The sequence below is a fragment of the Puntigrus tetrazona genome, chromosome 12 (assembly GCF_018831695.1).
Source record: "Puntigrus tetrazona isolate hp1 chromosome 12, ASM1883169v1, whole genome shotgun sequence".
Taxonomy (NCBI): domain Eukaryota; kingdom Metazoa; phylum Chordata; class Actinopteri; order Cypriniformes; family Cyprinidae; genus Puntigrus; species Puntigrus tetrazona.
In genome coordinates, this window is record NC_056710.1 from 3,552,612 (window position 1) to 3,580,605 (window position 27,994).

The window sequence follows — 27,994 nt, forward strand, 5'->3', positions numbered from 1 at the left end:
CCATTGATTGGCTGAATGCAGGTAGGAATGTGGGCGTTAGTCTGCTACACAACTGTCAAGTCCAACTGCCAGGAGGGCTTGGCTCATGTTTATTAATACAGAAGCCTGACTGGACATTCTAGGAAGGTTGCTCTAGCGACGTCAGCAGGGCCTAATTAATATTCATGAGCGCATCCTACATCATAGTGGGGATTCGCAGTTCCGCTCTCCGCCCGTCAGTTGCGGGATAGGCAGACCGTCGGAAGTTTGTGGGAGATGGGCTGAAAGTCCAGCACAGGCAGACCGAACACTGCTGCACAGGAGTTTCACAGCTGCTTATAAGCGTGTAAGTTATCTACACATATACTAACGAGACATATCGTGGAATATTAAACTTTGAATGCGTTGTATTGGTTGTGATCAAATCAGTAACGTTAGTTACACATTTACTGGGGCAGTTCACTAGCTCACTTTATGCAAAACCTGTCGCTTCTGTTACAGATAACAGGTTACGTGCCGATCGGAACACATTAGTTAATTTAGCCTTGACGTGTAAAATCTTTTGACCTCGCTATCTGAAATATAGATAGATTTTGTCTGAGGACATGGCATTGATGCGTTAGTCTGTAGTCATAGCTCTACTGCTTAACTAGACAGCATTTTTAGACATAATAAGCATGCATGGAACGCACAAACGCGCATGTGATGCCCGTAAATGCTGTAGAAATACCTGTAATGTGGTGAAACCGTGTTACAGCGATGCAGTGATAGTATCAGATGGTGTTACCATGTCAATGGTACTGAGATGGGGAAAAAAAGACCAGTTCAATCACAGTTTTGATCTAGAGTTAAAAGTGCCGCCCATTTTTTCAGTGGCCTTGGTTTTTTTGAGGTACAGTGAATCTTTCTCATAAAGAATTGGACCTGTTTGATGAAACATGATAATGAACCAAACAACAAACAAATCAGCTTCAAGGGATTCACAACGTAACAAACTTTGATTTTAAGGAAATAAATAAATATGGTACTGTGGTACTGTATATATATATATATATATATATATATATATATATATATATATATATATATATATATATATATATATATATATATATTGATTTAGAGTAGGGCTGCAAAAATGATTATGCCTAATCAAGATTAATCACATTCAAAATAAAGGTTTGTTTTTACATACTACATGTGTGTAACGTGTATATTTCTGACTAAAATTAATTGAAATAAGGATAAATAAGCTTTCCATTGATGTATGGTTTGTTAGGACTATATTCGGCTGAGATGCTATTTGAACATCTGGAATCTGAAGGTGTAAAAAAATATATATATATATATATATATATATATATATATAGAGAGAGAGAGAGAGAGAAAATCACCTTTTAGGTCGTTGTCCAAATTTACAAAATATCTTCACGGAACATGATCTTTACTTAACGTAAGATAGGTGTGTAACTTTTTGAATGTGATTTAACGCAATTAATTGTTTAACAGCTTTAACAAAACTATATCCACTCGATTACAACCACTTAATAATACATAGGTACTTTGTGTAAGTTATAGTTGCCTAAGTATTGGCTTTTAAAGAAAATGAATGGGATTTTTAATATCTGGAACCCAACTGTTGCATGCACTCTGCTGTTGTTTTCTCTTCAATTGCATTTGCGTACCACTTTCTAAATCGCTGTCCCCATTCCTTCAGTAATCGATAGCGTCATGGTAATCACGCTGCATCAAGAATGGTTTAAACATGTTTTATGATAGTACCTACTTTTGCCATTGTCATTGCTTAAGTGTAAAGTAGTTCGGGCTCAGATATTGCAGACCTTACTCAGATACATTTTTTTATTACTGTATGGAATTATTTGTTATATAATATGTTAGCGTATGGAAAAGAGCTATGAGAACAATATAAATTAGTATTAATAATAATAACAATAGTAGCTGCCATAATTTCATAATTAGGCGAACTATTCTTTGAATTGCTGCGCTGGGTTCTGTATTTTCATGGCTGTTATTCCACAGTTTCCCGCTTTCCACAGATATTACGGGTTTTGAGTTAGGACCTGTGTAAATTGAAGTGCATTTACTTTTCGTGGTAATACGACGATTCATTCAGATTACGATATTATGGAAGTGCAAGCACTAAGATTGTAACGCCAAGAGTGGATTGAATGGTTTTCCGACTTTCTAACGCACCAACGATGCAGAATTAATGGGTTGTTGTGTGATGTTATGCTCAAGGTATTTTACTCAAGGATGATATGTCAAACCTGTCGAGCAAGTATGTCAAGGGTATCAAATATATATCAAAGTTCCTCCAAAACAGCAGTGCTGAAGTGAAAACAGTCAGGTGTTGTGCTGCTGCACAGCACTTTTGTACGAAAGCAATATAGAGTTTGGACACAAATACCGTATTATAGTTCAAAAGTTATGCTGATCAATTCATTTCCTTTTTAGAATTTATACACACACACACACATATATATATATATATATATATATATATATATATATACACACACACACAATTATAATATAATCTGCATTATTTTACCAATTTTCTCAGGTATATCCTGCAGCTGTGTTCTATTACATTTGCACACATTTTATTTAACATCCACCCACTAGAAATGTCAGGACTCGTCTGAAAGGAAAAAAGGCATATACACCTAGGATGGCTTGAAGGTGATTAAAAACACATGCTAATTAAAATTTTTGGGTGAACTAACAGTTTAGTAGCTTATCGGGCAACGTAGGTAAAGGCTCATTACAACGATTTAAATGCTTAATAATAAACGCGCGATTAGTCGGCTGATACTTGAATGATGAACGGTGAGCAGTTAATGACAGAATTTAAATTTTGGGCTGGAGTAAAGGTCGTTGCACGCTTAATGTTTGTCTGATATTTTCACATGTAAAAAAAAATAAATACGACCTCAAACACGCTCCAAAACGTTCCATCGTCGTAAAAAAATTCGTATCAAGTTCGATTTACTGCATTTTTTTTTTGCATCTGTATCAAGCATTTTAATAGGAAAGAACAAAAAAAACACGGTCAAAAATGTCATACTCAGTTTGCGTACAGCATTATTAACCCTTTGGTTCCGAGGTTACCGCAAGTTTACAAAATCAGTTTAAGCAAATGCGGTTTTAACGATATTTAAAATATGAAACGGTAATGCTAACCATCGGGACTTGATATCATATCGTTTTTCCCTAAGGTTTAGGTGCTATGTTGTACATGCTATGAAAACCATGTACAACAACCAACATCATAAAATACTGACAGATTGATTTGGAGAAAACTAAACGCGCACTTTTAGTGGACATTTCACTTTAAAGCATCGCAAAATTTAGCGACGTAGTATAATTTTGCTGAAATGCCACTGGTGCTTCTTTCCAATTGGTAAGACTTGTTCTCTTTGCATCCAGGGGCTTAAAAAACAATAATGCTCAGCATAGGAATACTTCGTTGCCGTTTCCTCTAGATCCAGTCAATCCAGTTAGCATTTCCTTCCTGTAGTTTACGAGTTTTACCTGACTCGGAACAGTCTACGTGCCACATGCATCTCTTGCTAGATAATGTAACAAAAAATCTCCGACTGTACACCTGATTTAAATCTGTTGACAGTGAATATGGAAGGAATTGTCACTCTGCCTCCCTTAAACCTAAATCTGTGAACATAAACAGAAGCTCAGGTAGGGCCTGCAGGGCATGTGATCTGACAGACAGCGTGCTACTGTTGCTTTTATTGTAGGCACAGATTGATTATGTGTGCTTTTTAATAAGTGAGGACATTCATGGGTGTTATGTGCGTGTATATGTGTGTGTATATATATATCTATCGCATGGTCATCAGAGGTCTGGGTGAGTGAGTGAGTGAGTGTGTGTGTGTGTGTGTATCTATATTTGTCAGTCTCTATGAATCAGAGAGAGACGAACAGAGCACTTCCTGTGTATTAAACCTTTATCCATCATCATGACACTAATAAAAAAGCTATTTTTCAACTTTATTTACCTTGTTGCAATATGTCTACTATTATTTCACAGCTCTTTATAATCAAGTTGGATGTATAAATACATCCACTTACTCGCTTACAAGCAGTGTATACTATCGAGCAGTCAAGATTTTTTTTTAGGTGAGACTATGCATACAGTAGAATGCTATACAGTGTATATCCAACCTTTGACATATATATTGGCAGGCTATGATATAGTTTACACTTTGTGATTATATAAACAATCAGTTTTGCTATAGCTTGCTTCAAAATGTACTGCTGTGCGTTTTGCAACGAAAGCATAGGTGCAATTGTTTGACTTGGAAAGATGAAAAAATGGTCCTCTTTCCAAAATCCCATCAACCCATCACTTGAAGCTGCTGTGTACATGTTATGCGCATATGCTTATATGTGTATATAAAGGGCCATATAATCTTCGCAACAAGTGGATTTACCACCTGTCTTGCATTTTCTAATTATAGATGTCTGTAACTTAACTTCGCTTATAAAACTCGAACTTGTAAGCGCCCTTTATTAAATAATAGTCAATGTTTCCTGTAAAACTGCCATTGTGGTTTATGTTGCATTGACATCGGTCTGTGTGGGCACAACCTCTATAGAGTAAGATTTCAGAACACTGTTGCACCATTAGATTTCAAAAGTGGTTGCTCAGCATTTTTCTGCTTTTAGACATTCGGTTTATACTTTTCCATATATGGCAATAGCTTTAATTAGCTGTCAAGTGAAGGAGGTGACATTTAATAATTCCCTTTTGAAACTTGAAACCTCTTGTATGTAAACTAGAGGTGTTTTAGAACTAATGGACGATTTTGACATTAGTATTATTACTACATGTCTTATTGTTGTATTATTATTATTATTATTAGCTTTCACGTTTAAGGCTAGATTTATTATGAGTTTGCCGCGTCTTCGTTCTTTAATTTTCGCGTTGTCAGCAAATCAAATGCAGAATTATTTCCTCCCATCCGCGCTTTTATAGTATTGCGATCTAATGCTAATTTGCCATCCGAATGGCCCTTTTTGGTATTTTTCGCTTGTTTCGTGGCTTTCGTGTTTAATTATAATTATTTTTGAAATAATTTGCATATCTCAGCATGTATATGAATTGTAGTTACTTTTTTAGTCACGAGACTAATCACCTGGTAGTTTAAAACTTGCTGGTTTAATTTTTTTATTTTCTCTTGAAGAGCCTGCGTGTTCGAAACTTCACCTTTTTTTGTCAGTTACCCAGTTTAAGCTTTTTTTTTACCAGTACTGAGCATGCTATCGTTTGTTTTTGCACCTGTGATGGCTTAGCCAACCTTACGCTTTCTCTTCCTTTTTATAGAGTCACTGTAGCTTTCAAATCTCTTCTTCGCATGTTCGTCATGCCGGAGTGGCTCCCAACTGCTCAAACACAGGGTTAGTAACTTAGTTGCACAAGGACACAGAGCACATGATTCCTGACTCTACTCCTACATTATGAAGCAATCCAACAGGTTTACAGTGACAGGTCATTTAAATGCAAAATAATTTGTGATGTCAGACAGTTGCAGCCTAGTTATGCGGGGGTTAAGACCAACTGCTCAACTAGTTGTTGTTCAGACAACATGCACGGTAATATGTAGTTGTGCACATACCTCACAAATGCAGTAGAAAGTAAGAGAAAATTCCTTTGGAGAGAAGGGGAAGAGGATTGGCCAACCCAGGCTCATGAAAAAATATTTGCCTATGGCAACATTTTTGACAAATGCATATTACTTTGCTTACACGAGTTACACAGAAGTTTCAAAATGAGTGGCAGTAAAAGGTTAATGCTTATTCATTTGAAAATAGCGTAGACCTACCGTACTGTACCGGGTGAGCTACCAAGCAAGCTTACTGCATTAGAAAAGCCATATACTCCGTATGCATGAGGCTAAAAATGTAGGCTATTCATTACAAAATCAGATGTTTTGAGATTATAACATAGCGTTGAGTCTTTATTAGTAAGACAATAATTGACGTTCTACCCCTGTAATGATTTGCGTTAAAAGGAACATAAATCGTTGGTGTTTTACTGCTACTAGTGTACACGTAAGTCGAAATTGTATGCTTAAGTGTGTTTTTGGAGCTTTGTAAAAATAGACACACATTTTTCCAGTGAATCTGGGTCGAGATTGAACCTGCTTCGCATTTCTGAAAAGCAGATATTCAGAACAGCTTTTTTGTGTTTTGATTTTTGAATGAGGGGAACTGTTAGCATCTTAGATGTAGTTTTTATTTTATCTTCATCATTTTTTTCAAACAATTTAAAAATGTGCTGCTTATTTATTTAAATATTTAATGCGTTGCATTAAGTGAGTTATTGTGTTATAAAAATAAATCTACAGCAAATGCGTATGAAATTGTACATACAGGTGTTATCACAATACAGCAAATGAGGGCAAACTATCGTCTTTTGAGGGCTAGATTATTAAAATATAATTTTATCAAGCATTTTCAGAGTTATCTAGACTCGAATATAATTAATATTATCAATATGAAAGACAAAATGCCCTAGCATGAAATTAATATTGACTTTTGTAAATGCATCGTACCGATCTAATTGTAATTCATTAATGTTTTTAATCAAAATGTTAACTTCCTGTAAAATGACATGTTTCTCATTAGTGATGTAATGCAGAGCTTTTGCAGAGACCTTGTCTCTTTCCTGTAGTTGACTGAAATCTCACATTGATCTCTTCCTCCATTCATACCAACAATTTAATGATTAAACCAAGACCCTGTCTCACATGTTTTTCTTTTCAATAATCCTTTTCAAGACTGTTGCTATTTTCATTACATGGCACAAAACAGTGGAAAGATATTTAATTTTGCCACATTGTTTCTGGCTGTTACGTATAGTGCATATATCCACAAAATGATTAAAAAGTCTTAAATATCCACAACATCAAAAAAGGAAAAATATAAACACATAAAGGACTGCGCTATCGTGTGAGAACCTTGTGTGCGCAAACTCTCTCTACAGCAATAGCAAATTGAATTAACTGGAGGTGTGTTGAAGTCTTCAAACCTTGCAGCAAAGTTTCATCATATCTCTTCCAATTTGTTGTGTCGAGTTGTTTATGAAGTCTTGAGGTGTTGGAAAGCGGCGCGTTGCAAAAGTTACAAATATAAGCGCATCTTAAGTTTAAATCCGTTGAGTGTTCCAACTATATCACAAACCATTTTATCTCATCACTGCAATCCCAGATTAAGGCTGTTCAAGCGATGGAAGCTGTCACTCAGAAAACACTCTTTTGCCATGAAATTTTCTTCTCGCGTTCGAGACAGAAATGTGACAGTTCTCCAGTGATGGCAGCCATGGAGAAAAGAAGCATTCTCCTGTCTGAGTCTACAAAAATGTTTTCCTTTCCTCTTGTCGTTTATCGTTGTGATGTAGGAATAAATCGCTTCTCGTAGGAAACATTACGCTTTCGTGTTGTTAATGTTGAAGTTCGGTGGATCCATTCACAGGCATTGACTCCATCTTCTTTAATTTGTCTAAGTATGCCGATATTTTACTTCTTGTTATTGTGTCGAATATTAGTATTTTTTTTTAATCGATTGTTGTTTCTGTCTTTATCACAATATCCTCTATAGTGTTAGCATGTGGTCTTTCACAGTCGGTGAACAGTTTCATCTTTTTTTCTTGAGGACTCATGAGGCTGAAAGAGCTTTCTCTTGCTCGAAACATGATCTGACCATGATAGCTTGTTAAGCTTTGCACTTTATGTCAGTGAGTATCAGAGCCTGGAGGAAAATGTGTGTTGAAGTTTGAGTGCTTGGACTTGAAGTGCCTTCTTAGATTGTACTCCTGTATTAAAGCCCAGCGTGGGCCTCAAATTTAGGCCCCGGCCCGGCCCTGGCCCGAGACTCTCAAGCTCAAGCCCGGGTCCAAAGCCCGGGTACTGGTTCAGCTATTAAAATAGTTAAGTTTTGAGTGTAATGGCAAAATTATTATATTTCGATCAATTTAGAAAAACATATATAAATATGTTCACTGTAGTTCAGCTGCAGACAGTGGATTATAAACTATGATTGATCAATTTAGCCTTCTCAAATCATTGCGACATGCCTAAAATAAAATCTATAGACGTGTCAAGTATACCTATGTTTAAACGGTAAACCTGCGCTATAATAATAAATGTGCGTTGACAATATCAACAAAACGTCATTTTGTAAAATAAAGAAAACAAACACGATGTGCTTTCTGCCATCTCGTCTTGAAAGGGAGCACTTCACAAAAATGTACAGAGACTTGGCGAAAAGGTGATATGATAAATATATCTATAGAAATAATAATAATAATAATAATAATGAATAATCTGTAAAGATGACTTCTCTCTAAAGCTGCATCTATGTGGAGATGGCGAATCAGGAAATGAATTTTTGCGGACTGTGAAAACACTAGCTTATTAGTAAATAATTCAAATATCTTCCTATTATTCACTTAAGAAAGAAATCTTACAGGTTTCATTAAAAATAGCTTAATTTCTGTTTCGAAGATAAATGAAAGCTTTACGGATTTGGGCTGACACAAAGATGCATAATTGATGGCAGAATTTATATTTTTGGGTGAAATATTCCTGTAGTTAAAGAGGAAGAGTCTTGCAGCTCAGAAACCTCAAAGACTTCAGCACCTTTGTTACACAGTCGAGTTCATTTAAGTATCCTTATCCTTAAAGGATTGATGCTGGCCACTAGTTGACTGCTCCCACATTTTAAATATCTGGCATTTTCATCACTTTTTGTGGATTTTGTCCCTCAAGCTTTGGTTTATTTCTACCTTAATGGGCATAACTTCTGCATGAATCACAGTTACTATAGTGCCGTTATGACATTTAGAGAGGCTGCAGCTAAATTGTAAATTACACCGTTTAAGTTGTGCAGTGCTTCTCAGCTGTGGTAATGTCACAATCAAGTCATTTGTATTCATGCAGCTTCGTCTGATGGGGGTTTTCATCAGCACCGAGGTCTGAAATGAAATAAGTGTCATTTTCATGGAGCATGACCATGTGTGACATCATAGGAAATTACCAGCGTTTTCCCAGACGATTACACACGAAGATACCAAATTTATTTTAATTACCGTCTTCCACCTCTTTCTCTGCTCTTCTCATCTCCCTTATAATTAGCATTGTTTCCTTTGTTTTGCAGGGTAATGCTTAGTTTCAGAAATGCCGTACGTAGATCGTCAGAATCGGATCTGTGGCTTTCTAGACATAGAGGAAATGGAGAGCAGCGGCAAGTTTTTACGACGTTACTTCATTCTGGACACCCTGGAAGGCAGCCTGGTGTGGTACATGGATAACCCTCAGGTATCTACTCATCATCCTCTCTTTCACCCTGTCAGTGAAAAAAAAAAAAAAAAATAAATAAATAAATAAATATATATATATATATATATATATATATATATATATATATATATATATATATATATATATATAGTATGGTGTACCCCAGGGGCTAGTCATTGACCCATTTAAGTTTCACATAATAAATACGTTATGGATACATTTTGAAATCAAACTATTCTCTTTATGCTTTTTAATAAAAGCATTCTTCTGGCTGTGTGGACAGAAACACAACTGATGCCACAACACCACGACTGAAGCTACTGCACAAACTTAACTATTTGTAACTAAAGTAGTCCAGTTCCCAAATGGATGAGAAAAAAAAAGAAAAACCTTTTTACTCAAATCACTGAAAACACACCACAGTTCTACAGTGCGATGATTCGGTGTCTTGGTGGTTTGGGGGCGGTAACTGTAGAGAACTACACCTTCATTGCTGTCGGAAACAGGAAAACCATAAGCCACAGTTGACCTTTTTCTGCTATTACGGTTCGAGCCTTGATATGCAAAACAATGTGTGATACTAACATTTCCTCTTTTACACAGCTTGTTTATAATAAACTATAATTGTAATTGGCCTTTTTTACTCTGAGAAACTTCACCTCTCAAGTGCTGGATGGTAAAGGATATGTGTCATGGCCTCTGTTGGACCTCATGAAGTATTAGAGGGCATTAATGTGTCTTTGCCTCCAGACCAGTTGATCTAACTAGGTGATCTAACCATTCAGATTTATGTTGTTTGTATGTACGTAAATGTATTTGCATCTGTGTGGGTCACACTTTGCTTTACTGTGCGACTTTATAAGGGTGTCTTTGTCTGAGACTCCAGACTAGCAAACTGACTGTTCATAACTGTGTTGTCGTGGAATCTACGCAGATGGTTAATTATAAAGCGTTTAATGAAAAAATAGTTAATTAACACAATAAAATGTATTGAAAATAAATGGTAATGTTTTTCTTGGTGTGTTTCAGTGCATACTTGATGCTTTCAGTATTTAGCTTGGAGTAAAATAGGAAATCTCTGGCGAAAGCTGACAAGAACTGAGATCACTGATGAAGAGCCTATGTCAGGACCTGTCTTTTTTGATTCTTCATGTTCTTTCTTTGTTTCCTTTAATGGATTCTCTCTTTTCTCGGCTGCTGCAGGTTCTGCACCAATCACTTTATCTAAGACTCAGTCAGTAGCCCCAGCCAGCATCTTTTATTGATGCCACGTCTGACTTTGAATAATTTACCTCACTGCATCTGTAGATGTGTGCTAAAACTTTCATAGACCCTGTGCAATTCTACAACTTTGGAGAATACCGTACTCTCACCGTAAATGTATTCTGTCCACGGTTGTTTTCAGACACTGCTCAAAACACACACAAACACACTTCTCACATCAAATCAGCTTGTATCATTTTATATTCTGAATTTTGGCTCTAATGATTTCTGCTTTCTCCTTCTACAGAATCTTCCAGAAGGAACATCCTGTGTCGGCTCTCTCAAACTAACATATATATCCAAGGTTTGTAATTACCTGTTATTACCAACTTTATATTTTACCAACTATAAATTTGATATTGTGCTGCTTGTTTGTGAGACATGGCTTTTCTTTGCATTCAATTTCATTGTTTATTGTAATTCCTAGCCAATAATAAATATGTATTAGGGGTGCAACGGTACATGTATCTGTAATGAAAATGTTCAGTACAGGTTTTTTCGGTTATCATTCCATTTTTTTTTTTTTTTCAGAAAAACCAGACAATGCATCCTGTTTTGACACTCTTTTCACCATATCGCCATAGCCTGTACTGAAGGTCTTTGCGAAAATTTAAATTCCGCAAATTTTTATGCGTTTTTTTCATATTCGCTATCCTTACCTATCAAAATTCTTGCTACAGATGCGTGAATGCAGAAAATCGAAACAGCTTTTTTTTTTATGACAAACAAATGTTTTGGAGGCAGTCTGTGAACATGATTGACAGTTTTTGTGAAATATTAGATTATTAGAATATTAGATACTGCCATGCAAAGGCAAAAAACCATAACCACGATTTTGGGTGATATTGGGTTAATCAAAACATGTGAGATATCCTTTATCATGTGGATAAGTATCTTGAGTCAATTTCATAATATAAATATGTTTTTTAACATAAAACAGGTTTTTAACAACAAATAGAAATGGTATAAATGAGTAGTTAATTAAAAAACTATTTACATGTTTCCATACAATCTTTAAATTTGAGTGTTGTTTAAAATAAATAGTAATTGAATTTAAATTTGCTAATTGTAACCTTATATAAATGTAAAAAGGCTTCCTATAGTTGTTTAAAACAATTGTTGAATAAAAAAAAAGAAAAAAAAGCAATTTATATTTAGTTTTTTTCCCCTCCTGCTGTACTGAAACCATATTGAACCGTGATGTCAAAATTGAGGTATGTACCGGACCATCGTGTTTGTGTACTGTTCCACCCCTAATATATATAGTAGAAAATGTCTTTAGCGCACCTTTAAATATGCATATGTGTAGAATTATTATTGATCTGATCATATTTTGCTAGGTTAGCGATGCCACCAAATTGCGGCCAAAGGCGGAGTTCTGCTTTGGTAAGCAATTGATTTACTTTCTACGTGTCACTCAGAGGACGCAGTACACAGAACGTAGGGCATGTTAGACCATGACCCCTGACCTTGGCTATTGTTTCTGAGATCAGAGCCAGAGACAATCACACACTGGGGTTCTGGGACTATACCCGCGGAGTCAGATGAGAGGCCACTGTCAGTAGTGTACGTGAGCAACAGACAGATACTAAAATTAGTCACACATCGAGTATGACCCTCCTGAAGTGATTCAGACCCCGTGAATACCGTATGCTATTTGATTCTTTAATGTTAGCTATTCACTAAAAGCATGTTCTTTAAGTTCATTGAAGGTCAAATTCATTGAATCTCGATATCAAGGGTGATTTTAATAAAGGTTTTTTGGAAACACCGACAGGAAGTTTCGCATGCGTTAAGTTAACACAGTAACTATAGTAGCTGCCAGCCACACAAAAGGGACATGAGAGTTTTCACTTTTACACTTGCACAGGAAAATACTTTGTGACTTGTGAAGATAACATTTCATGTTTAGCGACGGTTAATTAACAGTGACATATTTAGAAATGAGAAGTACAATCTTTCTGTGCACGTCAGTCCCACTTGTCAGGAAAGTGACTGCACACACACGACTGCACACACACACGCATTTGACCGAATCATTCCTCATTAATAGCGGTTCACTTGCACATTTGCATTTATCAGCAGCGAACCGTATCGGAGTTCACATTACTACCTATTCAAGTAGACCCTGCTGTGGTTTGCTGGTATGTGTTATTTTAGCATAACCGAGATACTATTATTATTTTTTTTAAATAATTTTAGTAATTGTGTGTTGTTTGTTTGTTTATTTGTTTGTTTGTTTTTGATGTTCATGGAAGGCAGATATTTCATTTTATTTTACTTTAACCTGAATGCAAACCAGAAATGCTAGTGTGAAAGCACATTTTTTTCCGTGCCTAGAAGCAGAGATTTAGACATGACATAGACGCGTATGTCATCATCTCAAATTTGTTTAAATATAAAAATTTGGTGTCCTCCCACAGTCATCAACGCTGGAATGAGGAAGTTTTACTTGCAGGCGAATGATAAACAGGATTTAGTGGAGTGGGTCAGTGCCCTCAACAACGCCACCAAAATCACAGTAAGTCCTGACCCTGGATCAAATTCTTCTTAATATTCAGAGAACAGTTCTCCAAGCAGAGAACAGTTCCGACACTATTAGCCTACATTAAATACAGTTTCTCTGCTAAAATTGAATAAGAAAATAATCCATTGTGTTCTTCAAAACACTTGGGTATACTGAAACCCATCCCAGCGTCTTAGGCCATAGACTAAGGTAACGGTAAACATAAAAGAAGAGAAATGTTATAGTATTCTTTAAATGAATTTATTGGCTTTTTTTGTTCCGTTTGCTGACGAGTGAAGAAATCTGTAAATATGATTAAAAGGCGAATATGAGGCAAAATCTCCATAACGTCAGGAATTTTATTATTGGGTGATTCAACACAGAAGATCAGCACTTTTTTTTAGTTTCGTGATGTCAGCATAAGTCTTTCTAGTTGATCAGTTGCATTTTGTTACATAATTTTCCTAAGATGACTTTGAGAGAACTTTTAGCAATTTGGATGCTCAAAGAAAAGAGAAAGTACGGCAAAATCAAAGGCCGTTGTGCAATTAGGAGTTTGGAAACCACTGGCAATATCAGCAACCAACATTGACCTGATTGAGAAAAACAACAGTAACTGATGAAAAATGAACCGCAATGTCACCTAAAATCGCCAACGACCTCCAGAAAGCTGGGGAAGCTCTGATAATCTACTGTCCACATTGGACACCAAATTACAGATGTTGCACAGCAAGATGCAAACCTCCGACCAGTACCGAAAGCACAAAGGCAAGGTTACAGTTTGCAAGCCTGTAGAGTTTTGGAACTGAGTTTTATGAACAGACGAGACAAAGATTAACCTTTATCTAAGTGATGGGAGAGCCAAAGTGTGGAGAAAAAGTCAACTGCAAATGATCCTGAGCAAACGGCCTCATCTGTAAAGCTTGTTGGAGGTGGTGTCATTGGCATGAGCATGCATGGCTGTCTCTGGAAGAGGCACTCTTGGTACTTTAATATTGACTTAATGCATGATGACAGTAGCAGAATGAATTTGGAAGGGCAAGAAACCATCTTGGCTACCAATGTTCAAGAAAATGCCACCAAACTCGCCAAAGCATCCTGCCAGTTCAGTCAGGGAGTTTATCAGCGCAAAGAAATAGAAAGTCTTAGATTTCCCAAGTCCGTCTTCAGATCTAAAGCTGATAAAACATGAATTTCATCAGCCAAGAGGAGACTAAAGGCAGAAACTCCGACTAAAGGCAGAAATAGTTAACTAACTATTAATAGAACATTTTTGTTTTTTCTTTCAAATCGAATTGAGTTGTTTTTCGTTTGAAAAAAGTAACCATTGAATCTTGCATCAAATCAGGGTCCTATTGATTACATCACAACCTCTATTGTGAAAAAGAGATGCACAGTACATGTTCTTTGCTTTTTGTTTATATATTTTTGTATATGCCAGCCATCTATAAGGTTGATATTGGCTTAATCATCTTCATCCAGCTTAAACACATTGGGTCATTTATGATGCGTACAGAATCAGAATATTCAATATGGACGATGTCAAATCATAACGTAGATGCTGCTAATAACATTGTTTGAATGTTAATGGCAGAGTTATCATGCAGCGCAGGATTTGTTTGCCACTGGATGCTAACGTGATTAGAACTGGCGGTTTGTTTTGGGTCAGGGGCTGCATCTGTAGTGATGGTGTATTGATGAGTAAAGTATTTTTGGCCTGAAGGCACTAAACGATGAACTGCCATCCCCACAGAATCAGTAGTGTCAGTCAGCCTATACTAGCAAGCGATTGATCACTGCATTGGCTCAACCACAGGGACAAATTATTCATTTACACTGAGGGGAAAAGAAAATGTCTAGATTTATTTTGTCTAAATTGCAGTGTTTTTTTATTATTATTTATTTCATTGGCATGGAGAGAATTAAAAAACTTTAATACATGCATCATTACAAAAAGTAACTGGCATCGGTAAGATGTTTAAGAAGTCTCTAATACTCACCAGGGCTGCATTTATTTGATCAAAATTCCAGTAATATTGTGAAATATAAAAAAAAAAATTGTATTATAAAATGGCATTTATTTAAATTAGTTTTCAATCTTAATATATTTAAAATGTAATGTATTACTTACAAGAAAGCTTAATTTTCAGCAGCCATTATGCTTCAGAAATTATTCTAATATGATGATTGGTGATTCTTGATATTTTTGTGGAAACGGTGATGCATTTATTTTTAGGATTTTTATATATGAGGTCAGTGTTTTTTTTTTTTTTTTTTTTTTTTTTAATAGAAATCTCATAGAAATCTCATAACAGTCATAACAAAAAAAAATCGTACTTACTGATTCCAAATGTAAATAAACTTGTAAATGTATAAAGAAAGCAGCCGTTCCATACAAATTAGTTATGCTTTTTTTTGTCTTTTCTTACTTCTTCGCCAGGTGCCAAAGTCAGGTGAGCAGGTGGCCCATAATGCAGCAGAATCATGTGTGGACACATCAGGCGCCACTAAACAAGTGTCCTACAAGACCGAGATTATCGCAGGAGTACCCATCATCACCACCACACAGGTCATTTAACCTTGTGACACATTAACGTACATTAAAACTGCAAATACAAAATCCTGTATGGAACGCTGAGCAGTTTCATGATAATCAGTCGGTTTATCTTTGATGTACATCATGATACCAATTGATTGAAACTTTTCAAAGCATGTGTTTGTGAGTAAAATAAATAGACATAATCAACATTGTTGTATGTCGCTGTCTCAGGAAAAGGGGGAAGGTCAGAACGGTGCAGACAAGAGCGGGTTGAGAAAACCTCCCGGTCAGCTACCGTTTTACCTGAGCCGGAGTAACCAAGACCAGTCAGTCATTAAAGCTGGATATTGTGTCAAACAGGAGCTTTGGTGAGTAAAAAGTGCAGAACAAGTTTGTATATGCATTTTTTTGTTGAGTATCACATTTCATAAATCCGACTTTTAGGGCTCGTATGTGATATAGAATATAGATTTCATGCTTGGGAAGGGGGAAAAACACCTCACATTTATTCAGAAGTCTGAAATAAGCAGAAATATGCAATTTGATGCAGTTACTGATATTCATTTGGCGACAAAATGAGATGAAATTCTGATAGCATGTAATGTAAGTCAGTTAGATAACAGTATAGCAGAATACTTGCATAAAATGCATATAAATGAAATAAAAATGTCACTCTCTGTATCTTCCAACAATGTGTCTTAGCAAGATAATATTTAAATACCTAGTTTTATTTGATCAAGTTTTCAAAGTTGTACCGCTTTTTATTGTGGGGAAAAATGTAACGCAATGCTTGAGTGATGATTGAGGGTGGACAAGTAAACATTCTACAAAAGCCTGATGTATCGCATTTGATACGTTTTAACACGATGTTGATAATTTAGAGAAGATGTGTTTATCGAATATGATACAGAAGGCTTTATGCCACAAACAAAACCTATTCAGACACCTTCAGCATTTCTCACATTATCGCAGTTTGTTGGCTATAGTTTACAAAATGGTAATAAAATATGACAAGAGCCCAGAGTTAAACTGTGTCGGAACGAATTCATCTTGATAATGCCATCCTTCCGTTATACTGTCTCGCAAATGAATCGCGTTGAATAGCTGTCAGCTGTTTAATTTAAGTACACAATTAGATAATACCAATTTAGGTCAACCAATTACCAAGCAACGCTTAATTTTGTTCAGCCTGTGCTGTAAAAGGTCACATTAGCAATTAAAGAAAAAACACTTCGGCAATATGCAAAGTATCTGAATAATTCTGGTCCCAAATTTGTATCTATTTTACTCTACCTTGTCACAAGGCATAAACATACCTTGGTGCCTTTTTTAGCGAGACACTGAATGCGTGCCAGTAAGTACATATCACCGCAGTTTCCTAAAGAAATGAACACTACAGGCAGTAGAACTCTGACGTCGTATTTTTACACGATGCTTTTGAACGTTAGCGTCACACATATCCAGCTTCATATCATAGACGGCGAGTTTGTTCAGTAGCTCGCAGAGTACAGAGACGTGTTTGAGAGGCAAGGAGCCTCGGTTTGAATCCAGTGTAACTACATTTCAACAAAACTGTGTAAAAAGTAAAAAGAAGTTGAAATGGCACAGTTGCATCAACAAATGTGTCTGTTTTGCATTTGTCAACACTAACGGGTATGTGTGGGATTGGATTTGGTATAGGGCATATTTCCAACATAGTAAAGCATTAACTTATTAATAATTTAATTCTGAACTGCCGCAATTCATAACTATATCGCCTTAATAAAACGGGCCAGGGTTCACGTATTGAACCTGTGTTTTATCGCCACTCAGTGTGCCTTTCTCTTTGAAACTGCGGCAATACGTGCAGCAAGGCAAAAAGTGCTCAGAGGTACATATTTTTATCAGACCAGGTTGATTTTATTGTTTTTGGGTGTAGCATGTCGCAGTTAACTTCATTTCACTATCATCTCTTACATAAATGCATTACATTCTCCTGCACCCACTAATAAAAAAATTACAGAAATGATATCTAGTGTCTGAATAATTGTTGGTTTGAACGCGTGTTCACGTTACTGAAGTTTGGCAGAGAAAAGGCTTTGCACATAAAGCACAGCTAACTTTCAAAAGAAACCTTTCTGTCTTTATTCCAGATGAAAAACTGGAAAAGGAGATACTTTCTGCTGGATGACAATGCGCTCAGCTACTTCAAATCAGACATGGTTAGTCTCTCCTCTTCTGCTTCCTCCTCCTGCATCTCTCTAGAGTCCTGCACACTGCTGTTGACCTTGGATTCGTCACAAGCCACTGGCCTGTCCTGCTCTTTGTTTTCATTGTGTTTTGCACCTGTGCATCTATGAGCCTGTCTGTAAGCTCCCATCTGATAAGTGAAAGTCCGGCCTGTGTATTGTTCGTGCCATCTGATCCTGTGTCCAATCACATTTCACCAATGAAGTATATTTACATATGTGCCCCTAGAATTAGACCAGTGACTCATGTGGGAGTGAAAGCTTAAATCCAGTGGAGACTATGAGTGTGTGTGTGTGTGTGTGTGTGTGTGTGTGTGTGTGTGTGTGTGTGTGTGTGTGTGTGTGTGTGTGTGTGTGTGTGTGTGTGTGTGTGTGTGTGTGTGTGTGTGTGTGTGTGCACGTACCCTAGTGGTTGTTTGAACTTGTTCACAGTGTTATGAATTCCTCTTGCTTTGTGTCAACAGGCTGACAGTGTCAGAACATGTCTATATCAGTGGCTATTGCTTTGGGACTACACTGGAAGCACATCTTGCTTTTAAATTTTATACGAATTTCGGGATTTCATAATAATGTTTTAGAAACAAATACAATACTCCTATGTTAAAAATATCTGCAGAGACATATGGCATACTTTTTTTGCCTTTAAAAATCAAAATGACAATTAAGATCTTTGTCATGCCATGTTATAATGATATTTATAGTTGTTTTAAAGTTTTCCTAATTAAATAAAGTTATCCTAATTAGATAAACATATATATATATATATATATATATATATATATATATATATATATATATATATATATATATATATGTATGTCTATATCAACATTTCAAGTGAATCTACTATACTTTTTTTTTTTTTTTTTTTTTTTTTTTTTTTTTTTTTTTTTTTCTTTCACTTTTTATAGACCTTGGGGACTTTTTATTTGGACATTCTCCTAAATATATTTAATACTTGAATACATTTATTTTAAGTCACAAATGTGAGTTGTGATTCAGGATTTAAATACAGAATATAAAGTGGAACCAAATATATACATTTTCTTTGTTGTAGTTTCTGTCTTTAGTACTTGGGAAAGCTGCTTTTTAATGCTATGGTTCCCAACCCCAGGTCAAGGGCACTTGTAATTTTTTAAAAAGTAAGAAATACTGAGATATAAGCCCTGCTCCAAACCACATTATGGGAGTTAAACCATCAGAATTGTTAACCCTACAGGTTTAAATTTGGTAAATTAAAAGTTTCATAATGCAGGTTTGAATGTGACGCCGAGTTAACAGTTTCAAGAGTGAGGGGATACTCATTAGAGTATTGATGGAAAGCCCATTTTTAGCATATGACGTGTTTCCTCTAAAATAAAGAAACCGTCACTGACTCACTTTTTGCCTGTAGTCCTTTAAACTCGTGGTAAATGGTTATTAATTGTTTTGACTGAGGGGGCAGAACAATGGAAAGTTGTTCCACTGTTCAAACACACAACTTCCTGTCGAAAATGTTTGACAAACATAATTTCCCACGGATTTATAGTAGCCTAATTATTTTTATTCGCACGAAGTTAAGAATAGCAGAGACTATTAAACCGTTTTTTTTTTTTTTTTTTTTTTTTTTTTTTGCTTGAATGTTTGATTTCGCATCCAGAACCTATTTTCAAACTGAAACCGTTGATAGCCGGGGATAAAGTACAGTATTTGTTAAATACCATCGCAAAAGACAGCTGTTTTGTCGAAAGTGACAAGAACTTGTTACAGCTTCAGCGAGAGCAAAGGAAGCAACTGATTCTCTCTCCTACTCTGTGTGTGTGTGTGTGTGTGTGTGTGTGTGTGTGTGTGTGTGTGTGTGTGTGTGTGTGTGTGTGAGGACGGCAGGCATAGGAAGGAGGCTTGGTCAGAGGCTAAATCATACAGTAGATGTCAATAAAGTCTATTTCAGGGCTGATAATCACAGGCCTGCGCTCGGCTCAGCACCCTGCTCGGGCCTGCACTTCCTCACTGCACACGCTCAGAACGGCTGGAATGTTTGCTCATTGCTCAGTCACTCTCATGAAATAAAGACGATATTTAATAAGTCACTGAATGAAACTTTGTTTTTAGGAACGAGAGCCGTTACGAGTCATTCTTCTGAAAGAAGTGAACAAGGTGCAGGAGTGTAAACAAAGGTCGGTAGTGCTTCTGGGGCTTTTGTTCTGTTCTTATTAGTTTAGTGTTTTGTCTTGTATTGTCTTGTTTCGTTTTGTTGTTGTTGTTGTTGTTTTTTTCAAAATGGTTTCCAAACACGCTTCTGCCACACCCCCTTGTCATTCGGCTCTCCACAAAAAGGAAGTCTTGCATACATACGCCAGTGGTTAAACTAGAGGAAAAACTGTAGACGAATACTCAATTACTGCCTCAATTGTTCGCTTAGAGTTGCACTATAAAGTGCGAAGCTGTTTGACATTACAGCTGCAGTCCGTTTTGGCTCTTCGTCGCCATCTATGTTTGAAAACCCGGAACTGCAGGTACTTGTGGAATTATGTTCCATGCATTGGGTTGTGCTCCAGCGCGGATGAATCTAATGTCCTAGCCTACGCCACGAATTTTCACCTAATATTGCCATCTGAACAAATAACAAGTGCGCCACGCTTTGTTCAGACCAACCCGAGGAAAAAAGCATTACCGTAAATCACGCTACCAGTGGTGATTTAATCGAGCGATCGATTGGCTTTTATTACATCAAACCACTCAAATTAAAAAGCCTCATTTTAAGCTAAACTGTTGTAAATCTAAAGCATGGCAATAGTTTTTAACACTAGCTCAATATACTGATTTTGGAACATTTTTTAACTAAAAATGTTATGGGCCCCAGATTTAATACTTTAATTAATTTAGAATTCACCCATGCATGTATTTAAAAAAAAATAGAAATTCCGTAATCCTACTTCCATTTTTTTGTCGTAACTTTAAATGCATGCATTTAAACCGCGATTGCAGTCATTAGGCACAGATTGTTTTTTACGTCTGGGAAATCATCTGGAAAGCACCTGCTAAACATTTCAAAAGAGCAGATTCACATCAGAAATCATCCACCAAATCAAGTTCTAAGGAAGCGTTAGTGATGTTAGCAATATATAACCTTTTAAAAATGGGATCTTCCGGATGAAAACACACACTGAGCAGACGTCCTGGTGATGCATGTGATCTGTCAGGATCGGTCAGACAAACATGACATTTGTTTTATTTTTTATTTACTCCAGGCTGCCAAGTTTGTGGTAATGTTAACACGTGACCGTTTAGACGCAGTGTTTAAAATTTCTGCTGTTTGGGCAGACCTTGCATAACAGTACAAACAATTATGCACAAACAAACAGTAATAAACAATAACAGCATTTCTATCATGCATCTGTGCTGCTGTGCTGTTACAACAGTTTATTTTACCCATTTTTATATATTAGTTTTTTTGTCTAATACTGATTTGTGTCTAATAGTGACTTGATGATGAGGGACAATCTTTTTGAACTGGTTACTACCTCAAGAACTTTCTACATTCAGGTAGTATTGAATCTTATTTTTTAATTCATATTAATTCTTTTGTGAATTTATTTTGTGAAGGTAAAATAAATGCATATTAGTTCTTACTGTAGGGGTTTATTGGCAGGTAAAAATAAGAATGGTACTTTTATGATTTTAAAATAATTTCTTTTTTTTTTCAACAATAAAGTAGTTGAAATAAAATTTTACAAATAGAAAATGTTGAGAATAACCAATTCTAGTAGTATGAGATGCACGAGATGAGGTTATATTTATTTTTTTAACAAGCGTGCAATGACTAGTCTCGAAGTTAACCGAAATCATTTTTTAAACACGAATAAACACATTAATCGATTGTATTTAGGATAAATGTTAAACAATTCGACTGAAAGCTGCTGTATTTTTCTGTATTTCTCAGTCGGACAGCCCAGACGAGATGCACGGCTGGATCAAGGCTATCTCTGGTGCCATAGTGGCCCAACGGGGTCCTGGGCGTTCGGCAGCCTCTGTAAGAATCGTCTTTGTTTAGTGACATTGCGAGTTCTCATCCGTTTTGTGCTCTCCTGGTTTTAATTGTCTTTTGTGAAGTGTTTTGTAGCCACACATCCTGTCCATGTCCAGCCCATCCATGTGTCTCTTCGAACGTCACTCGTTTATGTTTACTGCTGGAATGACCAAAAGTTCAATCTTAAAAGGGTGGTTTACCCTAAAATTAAATATTTGCCATTGTCCGCTCAAAAACCGCCCCGATTCACCAGACTGCCCGTTCTAGTATATCCTCTTTGTGCCTGTCTGTCTCTGTTCTCTTTTCTGCCGTTGCCGGTGTCTAATAAATGTGCGCTGTGTTACAGATGCGTCAGGCCAGGCGGCTCTCAAACCCTTGTATACAGAGGTATACATCCTGCAATGGTGAATGCAGCACGTATGTGTTGAGAACAAACCCCTTGCGCTTTGTCCCTGTTTGTTTGCATCCAGCCCCTGCTTAGACTTTAGAGGCCTGTAGTCCTCGAGCTAGATCTGAGCAGGGTAGAGGTGCCTCAACTAAATAATCCAAGCCCAGCGAACCAAACTAAACCCGAACCTCATGTCGTTCTATAGTTACCTTTGACATCCATCATCCCCATTTGCTCTTTTAACATGCTTCAGTACATCCACGCTAAAGTCTCACGCGCTCATCCGATTACCCACACTTCTGCGCCGCGGGGCTAACACAGTGAACTAAAACTGAAGCTAAAATCACAAACGTAAAAGTTACTTGAAATACAATAAACTGAAATGAAAGAAAATAATTATTTTACCTAGTTATGAAGGCGGCATTTCTCAGTGTGATTTAGTTGATGTGCTATAATAAAATAAACGAAAACTAAAATAAATGAATGAAAACAAAATATAAAAATAAATGAATTCAGAATAAAACCACTCGGCGAAAACAAACATATTTGATAACATTGATTTATAGTTGATATGTAATTTTAATGTTACTCATTTCATATTAAAAAAAAAAAAAAAAAAAAAGATTTTTATAAAAGTGATTTAAATATATGCAAGAAAGTCAATTCGGTTTGCAAATATCAAAGACTAAATCATTTATTTATTTAGCTAAATTTCCGCTTTGATTTATTTTAAATTTTGTCAATTGTACCGTGACTCAATTCTAAAATATGGGATTATAAAAGATGGATAGATTGAAGTGTTACACTGAAGCACATTCTTAAAGTTAAAGATTTTTTTAATTAAATTCTACACTTGTTTAAAAAAAACAACAACAAAAGACCTAACACACTGAAATTGTCTAATTAAAGCTGAATGTGTTCTGTATGTGAATCCGTTAGGGCTGAATTAATTTTAGAAATTTACAGAGAGGAAGAATAATAATAGAATGTATTAGGGATATCCGTACAGCGCTGCAAGATGTAAACACAATGACTGAATCATGAAGCTTGCCAGCACAGCAGGACGTATTTACTAGTAGGTCCACATCGATTCATAAAAATATTTAATAATCTGTTTTCAAAAACATTTCCATTCGTCATCTTGCAGTTGAGCGTTATTCTACACGTTTATAAACGGCGAGTCATTTCCATAAACTCTCATCATGAGCAATGATTAATGCAGTTTAATAGATGTAGTACACCATTGTGAAATTTCGAGATCTCTTTTTCAGTTTCATTAGAACAGCTTCAGATCGGTTTTATTAAACTGAAATCTAATAATCAAATCTTAAGTAAACGATGCCATATTAAATAATAAATTACGACTCCAGCTATATAAAGAGCCACCTTTGTGATTCTTACAAATGCGGTTCATAAGATATATTGAAAGCCAAAAGTTGACCCAACTGGATCTTTTGTCAAGCTGGTATTATTTTTTTTGTATCTCCACCTAAATTATCATGAAGTTGAAACTATATCTAATTGTGTTTAGTTCGTGGTTTGTTGTTCGCTGTTTGTAAGGCCAGCTATTGCGTTTTAGTTTTAAAACGCGTAAGTTTTGCTAAGGTTACACCTATCATTTACACGACTCCGGAAACGCAGAAGAGGCCATTTTAGTTGGAAAACGCAGGGGTTGCGTTTCAGTGTAAACGGAGCAGTTTTGAAACCGATGGCGTGGCTGCCCACTTTCTCTCTCCGTATCCTTGATGACAGTGTAAAGAATAACATCGATCTCATTGTCGTACCCATAGATAGGTGTTGGTAGATTCCTCATTCGATCGCTCCGAGGACACGAAGTGTAAACGAAGATCTGTTGATTAATAGTTTAGGTTTGGGATAGGATAAAGGAATCTCAAACATGGTCATGCAGAATAAGGCTTTATAAGTAGCAACTTATAATAAGTAGCCAGTATGCTAGCAGTATGCATGCTAGTTAAAGTGAGGATTGGTCCCTAAAGTATTACCGTTTTTCATCGTATACTGTTCAACACATTATCTAATCCGTCATATGATTTTGTATTAATCATGTTTGATAACTTTCATTCACAATTCATTTCTTAACCTCACCTGCTTTTCTTTTGTTTGTTTGGTTTTTTTTTTATTACAGGACATTACGAAATTTGCATATAATCGTAACGAGTATTAACTATGCACTAAGTCATTTATTTATTTATTTCAATCAGTTCTCTCTGAAATATGTAGACCGTAGTCATATTTGTTTAGGAAAGGCTGTTCATCCGTGATGTCGCGTTGCTAGCTTTTTAATGTGTTTTATACACCGTGAAGCTGTAATGATAAAAAAGCGTCACATAAATAAATGGCTTAGTGCACCATTTAAGGCATAGTTCACCAAAGAAAATTCTGTCATAATTTACTCACCTTCGTGGGGCTGATATGCACACGCTTCCACATAAAAAAAGAAAGTCACAAAGGTTCTGAGCGACAAAGGATGAGGAAATGATGGCAGAGTTTTCATTTCTGGCCGAGTTGTCACTTGTGAAAAAGAAGTGTGCTTACTTGTACTTGTTGTACTTAAGTATAATTTTAAATCTTTCATATATGTGTTATTTGATGTGTTATTGACATTTAAAATGTACAAAATTACAACTTCGTAATGATAAATGAGCAATTACGAAGCATAAACGTTTCAATTAAAAATAGCTTAAAAGTATATTTCAGTTTACCAGAAATGCTTGTCACTTTAGCCACAAACATGAAATTATGAAATTGCGTTTTAAAATCTACTTAAGCCCTACTGAAATGCATTTAAAAAGCACAAAATTCAACTAATTGCATTTGAAATAAATAAGTCAATGCATAATATTGATTTTATTAAAATAGCATGTCCTTGAAATCATTTTGCGCGTAAGCATGTTGTTTTGAAGCGTAATTTTCCATAATTACCCTTTTTAAAAGAATTCTGAAGTTCGCTTCTTTTTCACAAGGGTTTTCATTCATTTTAAGGCCTGTTCACAACAACACAAGTTAGTTTTTCCCAATTTTGATATAATGTTTTTGCATTTCTTTTCAGACCAATGCAAAAAAAAAAAAAAAAGGAAATTAAAACCATTAGTTTCGAATGTAAAAATATTCTCCTTTATGCTTTTTATTTAACCCTCCTTTCTATGCAGAATCCTTTTTCCGTCTGAGCCTTCCTCGAATGCTGATTCGCACCTCTCGTTTTTCCCTTTCAGAGATTAAACGTGACACTGAGACACTAACAACCCAAACACAAGCCCTTCTTCTGCGCTAGCAGCTATCCTGTTCCTGCTGTAGCTTTGACTGCCACCGCTCGCTGACGTGACTGCCGCCCGTGTGCTAAACTTCCTGCTGTTCCTCCTGCTTCACTCGTTCTCGTTCTTGAGTTTTCTCCTCCACCTTCCCTTTCTCCCGAAGCCGTTTCCTGACGCTGCGTTCTGTAACCGTTCCTCAATCTTCACAGGAGCACGCTGAACCCATCTCCCTCTTCTACTCCGACGAACAGAGTCTCGCAACTCCTGGCTCACCCCTCCCCGCCGAACTCCATCACCCAGAATGCCGTTCCTCCTCGAGCCCTCAGTATAGCGTGGGAGGGGCCGGACCTGAACAGCCTGCGCCCGGGGCCACGAGCGCGCCTGTCGCTGCAGGAGTCGCCCCAAATCTTCTTCAAGTAAACACTGACCATTCGTCACCATGGCGAATGAGAAGCGGCGTAACAAAGCCTCCGGATATCCCACAAGAAGAAGACCTGCATGTAACCCAGGTTTAACAGTGTACTTGGTATATAACACACACACGCACACGTTAAAACAAACTATTAATGCTAAAAGCAGGACAGGGACTCATGAATGTGAATCGAGCCCAGTGCACCATGGGATATGGAGTTTTCCCCCCAACCAAAGCTCTTAAAAAAAAAAAACTCTTGAAAAATCCCAAAAGTTCAAACCAGAAAATGCTTGGAGACTTAAAAAAATGGGCCAATGGGCATTTATTTTGCTGTTACAACCAAAAAGCGATATTATAGTTATTGTTATAAATGTATATTTTTTTTTAATCCTAAATATCATGCACATAAAGTGAATTTAGTGGAATCAGGAATCATTTAATGAACGGTCAAAAACTGGAAATAATATTGTTTAAAAAAAAGAAAGTATTTATTTTTATTTAAAAACACAGATAAAAAAATGTAAGAACTTAATATTAAAACAGTAGTTTCTAGTATTGACCTAATCAAACTGATACTGATAAGCAAAATCATATGCTATATATTGCTAATATTACCAATAAAGCCACTGGAATCCTTGAATCCATAAATTCCGGTTTGTTTCATTTAAATTAATCTGGTGTCTTTACATCATTTTTTGGGGGGTCCTGCAGTAACGTATTCCTTCTTGTCTTCTTGGTTGGCTATTCAATTTTTTTTGTTGCTGAAATGATTTACGTATAAATTGAATTGGACTTTGTGTTTGACCGCAACAAGCTCGTGTTTTGTGTTATTATATTTCATTCACCATGAGGCAGCTCTCTTTTGGGAGCGAGACTCTACTTAGTGGCTCTCCTGTTTGCCAGATGCATGTCAACGTAGGAGTCTGTATTTCTAAAACACTTTAAGTTAGACTTTACAAAAAGGTTCAGTTTGTTAACATTAATGAATTCATTATGTCGGCTGTCGCGTGCTTAGGATGAGTAGTGATGTTCCACAATGAAATGTTTTATTAATGTACAAACTCTGGTTTTTAATAATGTTAATTCAATGAATGTTTGTACTTGAAATGTTTTTTTGAGTTTTCAGCAAATAACAAATATATTAGTATATGTAGAACATTAACACTATTGTTTATTGTTAGTTAATGATACCTAATGCATTACGTAATGTTAATTAATTGAACCTTAAGTGTTACCAACGAAGCACAGGCATCCACTGAACACTGTTGAATGGACCCTTTTCACAGACTCTTATTTTATAAACGTTGCAAATCTAGCCAAGTTTTATTATTATTATTATTTTGAATCTCTCTCTCTCTCTCTCTCTTTCTATCTCTGTCTCTCTCTCTCTCTCTCTCTCTCTCTCTCTCTCTCTCTCTCTCTCTCTCTCTCTCTCTCTCTCTCTCTCTCTCTCTCTCTCTCTCTCTCTCTCTCTCTCTCTCTCTCTCTCTCTCTCTCTCTCTCTCTCTCTCTCTCTCTCTCTCTCTCTCTCTCTCTCTCTCTCTCTCTCTCTCTCTCTCTCTCTCTCTCTCTCTCTCTCTCTCTCTCTCTCTCTCTCTCTGTGTCTCTCTCTCTCTCTCTCTCTCTCTCTGTGTCTCTCTCTCTCTCTCTCTCTCTCTGTGTGTCTCTCTCTCTCTCTCTCTCTCTCTGTCTCTCTCTCTCTCTCTCTCTCTCTCTCTCTCTCTCTCTCTCTCTCTCTCTCTCTCTCTCTCTCTCTCTCTCTCTCTCTCTCTCTCTCTCTCTCTCTCTCTCTCTCTCTCTGTCTCTTTACAATGTACTTTTGTACAAACTGTACATAACACTACTTTGTTCTGTATTGCCTTGCCAATTACAATGTAGTTGCACATGAGGAAGAGATGGCAAATTCGACATACAGTATTTCTGTCGTCTGACTCCCGTATCTCTATATTTTTATTCTGTTTTGTAAAGTAAAAAAAAATGCTACTCAAGCAAATGGTAACATAGACATGTGAAAAAGGTCCATGTGTTAGTATTGGTGTGAATGCAAGCAGAGTCAG

The 27,994-nt window shown here is 36.4% G+C and overlaps 1 pseudogene; it reads left to right on the forward strand.

Annotated features, from left to right (window-relative positions):
- The first annotated feature begins 201 nt into the window (after positions 1–201).
- On the forward strand, positions 202–27,370 carry LOC122355623 (annotated as a pseudogene).
- The last annotated feature ends 624 nt before the right edge of the window (positions 27,371–27,994 follow it).